Raw genomic sequence first — 8132 nt, 5'->3', positions numbered from 1 at the left:
TTTAAATGATTCGTCACAATAGGTATACGTATATCAAATTCAGTATATATAAATAGTTCTTTTCATTCCACATTACTTTCATTTACTATTTTTAGACCTAACCTTATCAGAGCGCAATTTGTACCAAAAGATTGAAATTAATTCGTTCCAAAAAATAATTTTAATCGGTTACAACTTTAATTTTTGCCATGGCATCTCCCTTTGCCCCATATAAACATTGATATCATTTTCATATCAGACTTATAAACGTGCGTGGTGACCCTCATTTTTACAAGAACACCCCTACTCACTATTGTTGATCTTACTCTATTAAGCAATTTCAAAAATTTCAAATTTAAATATTGACACATTAAACATTCATCGGTTTTTTTTTTTTTATGAAAATATTAATATTGTTAGCTGCCATCGACTGCTCTGTTCCGGAGAATACAATTTTCAAACCTTAGATGACGCCAGGCAACAAGATAGACAAAAGGGCTAAATATAGCCATAAAACCGAAAAATAATAATAGATTTTCTAAAAATAGATTTTGCTATACAATGATGATTTAAAACAAATTTTGGAACAGTAAAATTTCATTTGATTGCATAGTTAGAGTTATTTTACTTGCTTTGAAACAAAAAGAAAATAATTTCCTTCTTAATAAACATATCGATATTTATTTTACCTCTATGTCAATTTTCTATGAAAAATTACAACATATAAAAATGTTTTTCTACCTAACTTTGAAATAGTTTCTGGGATATCTGCCAATGGGAAATAGTCATCAAAACTATTCACCGGGGCATTCGATGTTCTTGGATTTAATGTAGGTTGTTTATAAGTGCCAGTCCATCAACTTGGATACATTTGTATCAGACTTATATCATAATACCTGGCATTGCACAGTTTTCAACAAAAATGTTAAGAAAAAACATAAACAAGTATTATTTAATTAATGAAGGATGGGAGAGTAAAACAGGAAGACAGATACAGGCAGATGTAATAGCTTCATACTTATACCTGGAATCACACCTTCCAGTTGTTCAAAAAATAATCCAAATTTCATACGAGGTTGTATTTATATGGAGTAAAAACGAAAGCAAAAACTTTATTTCGTAGAATATTAAGATAAGGAAACAAACAACAGCTTTCCAAAAATGTACGTAATTTTGGCAGGTGATTTCAATGTGCATATAAATAAATGTTCTATTTATTATCACATACGATATCAGCCAAACAGAGAAAAATCAGTTAGAATGGTGAACTCCCGAGCTCTGTTATCTATCATTCAGTTAATCTCGGTTACAGCGACTTGCAATGGACCAGATTATTTACTTGGCTTTATCGGTATTTGGTTATACCATTTACATGATATATCACAATGGGTATACGTATTAGTATATATTTAATTTTTTTCATTCCACATTACTTTCATTTACTAATATTAGACCTAAACTTATCGGGGCGCTTTTGTACCAAAAATTGAAATGAATGTTCCAAAAATAATATTGATTGGTAACAACTTTTTGCCATGGCATCTCCCTTTGCCCCAAATAAACATTGATACCATTTTAATATCAGATTTATAAACGTGCATTGTGACCTTCATTTTTACAAGAACACCCCTACTCACTATTGTTGATCATACTCTATATAGCAATTTCAAAAATATTAAATTTAAATATTGACACATTAAACATGCATCGGATTATCTTTTTATGAAAATATTACAATTATTTGCTGCCATCGCCTGCACTGTTTTGGAGTATACAACTTTCAAAGCTTAGATGACGCCAGGCAACAAGATAGACAAAAGGGCTAAAAATAGCTATAAAACCGAAAGATAATAATAGATTTTCTAAAAATAGATCTTTTTTTGAACACTAAAATATCATTTGATTGCATAGTTAGAGTTATTTTAGTTGCTTTGAAACCAAAAAAAAAAAAATGATTTCCTTCTTAATAAACATATCGATATTTACCTCTATGTAAATCTATTAAAAATTACAACATATTAAAATGTTATTCTATCTTACTGTGGAATAGTTTTTGGGATATCTGTTCATGGTGAATAGTCATCGAAACTATTCACCGGGGCATTCGATTTTCCTGGATTTTTTTTCAGAACACTTCTGATTTAATCCGAGTTGTTACGTTAAAATCAAAGTACGATAACTCTAATTCGTTAGTCATTAAGAAAATCTACAATGTGCACACCGGCATATAAAGTTTTCATCGGTATAATAAAATACAGTACCCTTAACATTGTCTCCTACAAGATAAACGCTAGGATAGAATTCATGCACGATAGGACAGGATAAACGCACGATAGAACAGGATACACACAGGATATTATAGGATAGATACATGTAAAGGAAAGACAAACGATGTTCAAGATTAACAGATTACCACACTGACAAGCTTCACAAATAACCCTATAATTTATTTTGATAAATAGGTAAAGTTAGCTACAAGTAACTGGCTACGAGAGGTAAGGAAAGTTAGATACTAGCAACTAGCTAGGAAATAAAATGAAGACTGGTTACCATTACCCAGTTACTTGTAACTGGCTATCATGTTTTAACTATTACATTAATTCATTTAATATAGCATTAAGATATCTACTATTGTTGTTAATATAATTTTTTTGCAGGTCACTTACACCTACACCTTTTTTCAACAATTTTTGAAATTTAACTCGAGTAGCTGTACATTTATATTAAGGATACCTACTAGTTTTATTATTTTAACACTTTTTTATGTAACTTACATGATGTTACAATTCAGTTGTATTAATGTTTAAAATAATAAAACTAAAAGGTATCATCAATCTATATGTACAGCTACCATAGTTAAATGTATAAAATTGTTTAAAAAATAGATATTACGTTTGTAAAGAAATGCATTAGTGTATGATGAGATTATGAGAAATATATGAGAAATTGTATCAATATCTTGCAGGTGACCTGCAAAGACAATTATATAATCAACACTAATAGATATCTTCATACTGTATTAAATGAATTAATGTAATAGTTAAAACATAGCATCCAGTTACAGGTAACTAGTAACTAGTAATCAGCTTTAATTCTATATTGTAGCCAGTTACAGTCAGTTCAAGCATATCTTTTTTAATATACATCATAGTATAGCCTTGGAATTTCAAACCACGACAGTGAAATCTTATAGCTTAGCATTGTAATCTCATACCACAGCATTGGAATCTCATAGCATAGCATTAGATTCTCATTTTCTATATCACACCGTAGCATATAAAAGCATAGCAAACCAAATACCTTCAACCCGGTTTTTAATGATTTTATGTTAACAAAAAATAAATATCAACATTGCAGATTAGTGGTTAGGCTTGGTTGCTTTAGAATATTACTTCTAAATGTTTGGAACTCTTTTGTAAATGGAGGCGTTGGTTTTGTTCAATTCTCATATAGACCATAACATATCATACCATTAGGCCTTCAAATTCAATATCTTATAGCATAGCATACAAAACTCATAACATTGCATTTCAATGTAATGGCAAGTCATTAAAATTGCATAATACAGTATAGCATAAAATTGCATTAAAAAACTGTAAAAAGAAGCTTTGCTTCTCAATTAGATACACAAAACGAAAGAAAGAAGATATAAATCAAGCAGAATTTATTTTTTATTAACGATTGTTATATTTTTAAACATATTTGCGTCATTTAAAACAATTTTACTAAAAAAAAGCGAAATGATCAATGAATAAATAACCTCCATTAATAAAACAGTGTTTGTTTCTGAACAATCAAGGTGAATGCCGAACAGCTCAGCCCGACAACGAATCACACAGAAAATAGATGGGAAAATTAGAATACAACTCTTGTTCAAAATAAATATATCTTTTATAAATATCGTAATTTTGGTAAAAACTTTGTGGGAATAAACTTTTCAAATTGCATACACATTATTGTTTACGCAGTAAGACTCTCCGCGCATGATTTATTGTGTTTGATATACGTATAAATATGTTACCTTTTCCTAAAATTAATACCTGTTTTTTAATTATGTTTAAGTGTCTATGTTTTAATGAAATTGGATACATATAGCTTAATTTTGTTAGTTTTATACACTACTGGATAAAGTCGGAGCATCGAACTACTTGCTGCAGGATCAGATATAAATCTAGCAAAAACGTTGAAACATTTTGTCTTTGCAACGGTTTATGGTCGTTTATCTTTTGTTACAGCTTTGCTTCAATCTTGGACTTTTCAGATCGGATTCCTCTTGCACATAACGGATTACTACCATGAACAATAATGCCATTGAAAACATGTTTAATTCCACTACATCATTTAAGAGCTTGAAATGTCATTTGCTGCTACATCAGACGTAAATCGCTTTTACCAAAAAAGTCCTTTATGTGTTACGAATTTAGTAAAGCTCCTAGATTGTTCACTTAACTCTGATGAAACTCATTTTTGTGTTTCAGGTTATGGAAAAATACATCTACAGCAGGTATAATTGCCTAGTTGGCCTGTCGATTGTCGACACAAAGTCTTTTCTCCCCATAAGGTTTCGAGGCTACACCAATTAAAGCTTCCCATGAAGGTTTATTTGCTCTCTCTATTATGAAAATATCTAATTTATATAATACTTCTAAAGTTTGCCCTTGAAGTTGATTTCCTCTAATACTGAATGGTACGTGTAGATTCACATTTTTTAACATAATCGTTAATCACCAAGACAATATGAAGTTTCTTTACTCAGAAGATTCTATCCAACCACAACAACGAATTCTGCCATGAGAGAAGTTTTTCGAACTTTAATTTTTATTGAGAAACTTCCTGCTACATCTAGGGACAGCAGGTTGCTCAAAAATCTAATATTATATCCGTCAATACTCCTTTTATCTTCAAATGAAAACTACATGCTTGTTTTTCGGCATGAACAATGAATTCGTTTTCTTCATCATCTGAAACATCATAGTCAACAGAATTTAAGTTTACATGTTTGAGTTAGTTTTGCATTATTTTGCAAAGTGACCATTTCTATGACACCTACTACACCCCAATTCTCTTCCTGTACAATTTTCTTTGTAAAAAAAAATATGGTCAATTCGACCACACATAATTAACATCTGAATCCCCTTCAGCTTTCACACTAATCTCGAGTTCTATGTTTTTCTATAGATATGAAATGAGTTCCATCCTTTTTCCAGAAGATTTCGTTTTTTGTTATGTGAAATGCATTTCTATGAGAATTAGTCCCGAATTCATTCATCACTATGCTCATCGAAACACAACCCGCTGACGTAAACGCGAGATAAATGGATTAAGTCTTTTTATATCAATTTCGAAACAAATGTCTTCCATATTAGACTTTTTTTGAAGCACGAAATAATTGTTTGCTTTTTTTTCTTCCAGAACGCTGTACTTAGTTTCCCAATCACCAGGTCTCCTTGATTCAAATGTGAAACATTAATCTTGAAATTCAGCATCCCAACATTGTAATAGTAAATCTTTTCTCAGTGCATTACTTGTTACATCTTTGTCTGTACTTTATATTTAACAATAAACGACGCCACTTTTGCAACAGTTTTTTCTCCAATGCACTGTAAAGTATCATACATTTCGAACAGTTTATCATTGTCACCAATTGTGATACCTTCGTATAACCATCATTTACTGTTCTCAAATTTAAAAAAAAAAACTCAACCCACGTGGTTTAACTCCTCGGATTTCTTGTTTATTCCATATAAATATTTAAACCGAACTTAAAAAAATACAATATTTCCGGACTACTATTATCACGAGATTACAAAAATGTTCCGAACCTTTCTATACGTATGGGATGACTGCATTGCTCAATTAATATGACGACTGAAATTTAAACAAAATATTGACATCAAGAGCACTTTGTCCTTCTGAAACCCAGATATTATCCGGTTTCTGGTCATTGTACAATTTCATAATTTATCATCAAGAAAAAAGAGATCAAACATAATAATCAACATTATAAACGACTTTGTTAAATGGAGACAGAGTATTTTTCAATACAGTTCGTATAGAGATCTTTTGGACTGCGACACTTTTTTTCTGTTTATTGGTTCTGTGCCTGTAGGAGTTTCAATATGTTGGGTTAATTGTTTTGTTGACTGAAACATTGATTCTAAATTGTGTTTAAGAATAACTTTTGAATGTATGGGATTCACAACACTTCGGTGGATTTTATATTTTTTTTTATATTTAATATATATTTTTAGATATAGTGCTTTATTTTTTTTTTTACATTAAATGTGATTTCTTTCACTTAATCGCATTTACATCTAAGGATCATAAATAAAACAGATCAGTGCAAGCTATTATAAAGAAAATTGGCAATTTTGCTTTTCAATACGGTTTATAACCAAGCAATTTCAGTCTTTGGGAGATTAAAGAATAAGTAGATGACGTCACAAATTCGTTTTGACGTCATCAAATAGGCTTCAAAAATTTCTACTGTGACAATCTTCACTCAGAATTGATATGATTATTCCTTGATTGTAACTGTTTTTATATTTTTATCGAAAACAAAATAAACCAACAAATGTTGCATTTCCTTTCAATCGAAACATTCTACAAACAAGAATGAAATTTTCATGTCAAAAATAGAAAACAAAAATCACAAGACGTTAATCATCAGGTTATCAGACACTGACTTAGCATCGTAAATATCTGAACAAACAAAAAAAGAAGAAAAAAGAAAGGAAACAAGCACAACACATGAAACAAAACGAATAAACCAGAATCATACATACACTCAAACTCAATAAATGAGTGCAAATAAAGGTGGGTATTGGAAGAAAAATGAAACAGTGTCCTCATCGGTGGAATATTGTTTTTCCAAAAGATTAATATATAAGGTTTATTTTTCTCAATTTTTTTCAACATCAAAGAAAGCGTTTTATTGTGAGCTCATTTCAAACATTGACCATTTTTCTGTGATTAAAGTGCTAGGAAATATCCGTTACTGATCCACCTGTGGCTTGTAAGTGCTTCAAAGAGACATAAAAGGGAACGGACCCTAATAAATTTTATTTTTTATATTAAGTACATAAAATAGCTGCAAACCAGTATTAGGTTTTTGATGATACTTCCGATTAATTTCTATCTACTGTCAGCTAAAAGAACGGACCCGAATATGTTTTTACAAAATCAAATGTCATGTCATATAATCTAATCATACAAACTATTTCATATTTGATAGACATAGACTAGAACTACCGGTTTGCTCAAATTTTATTCATTTAACTAACACCAAAACATCTAACCATTTAAAGAAAATCAAAAGCTTTGATAAATCTTTCAAACAGAGATTGAAAAAATAGTACCTCTATTGTAACGCACATTACAGAATAAACAATTGTTCAATCAAAATTAAAAACATATCTAAAGGGTCATCTTGCATAGTATTTATGTTCATCCTACAAATACAGTGACTGATACTTATCATATTTTCAATTAATATTGATACTGATACTGATGGGTATAAATCGACTTTATGTTCATTTGTGTATGAAATATTGCACAGAAATAAGTTTAGATACATGAATTTTAAAATAAGTTTAATTTCTTAAGCAAATGTTTTGTTTTTGGAAAATGTAGTACACTTCGGATTAATTACAAAAACATCTTTAAAAAAAACAACATATTGTTTGTAATATAACAGAGACCAGTGTTGTAATTTTCGTTACAATGTGCAAAATGTATAAATCTTAATTATATTCTTTATAAAACTTTTTGTTTCTTGTAAATGATGAAGTATTTAAAATAGAAATAGCAACTTAAACATCAAAAAAACCATAGTAGCTCAGAGTAACATATTTAAACTGTTTTTGAATCAGCTTTAGGAAATGTCCGTTACCTAAAGATTAACAAGTTTTCCCCAAAATTCATTATCGATTAGAAATAATCTTTAAGACTTTCCCAAGGGTTATGGCTCTTGATTTGGCCTATTTGCTGTTAACAAATTAGATGATTTCGCTGTTTACCATTTCTTTGAGTGTAAAAATGTCAATGAAATGTTTGTTACTCTCGTATGAAATGTACGTTACTCTAGTTTACAAGGATAAAATTTGAAGATACTCCATTATGCTCACGTATTTCCTATTGATAGGTATAACATA

Source organism: Crassostrea angulata, chromosome 4, assembly GCF_025612915.1.
Source record: "Crassostrea angulata isolate pt1a10 chromosome 4, ASM2561291v2, whole genome shotgun sequence".
NCBI classification, from domain to species: Eukaryota; Metazoa; Mollusca; class Bivalvia; order Ostreida; family Ostreidae; genus Magallana; species Magallana angulata.
Note: the sequence above shows the minus strand (reverse complement) of the source record.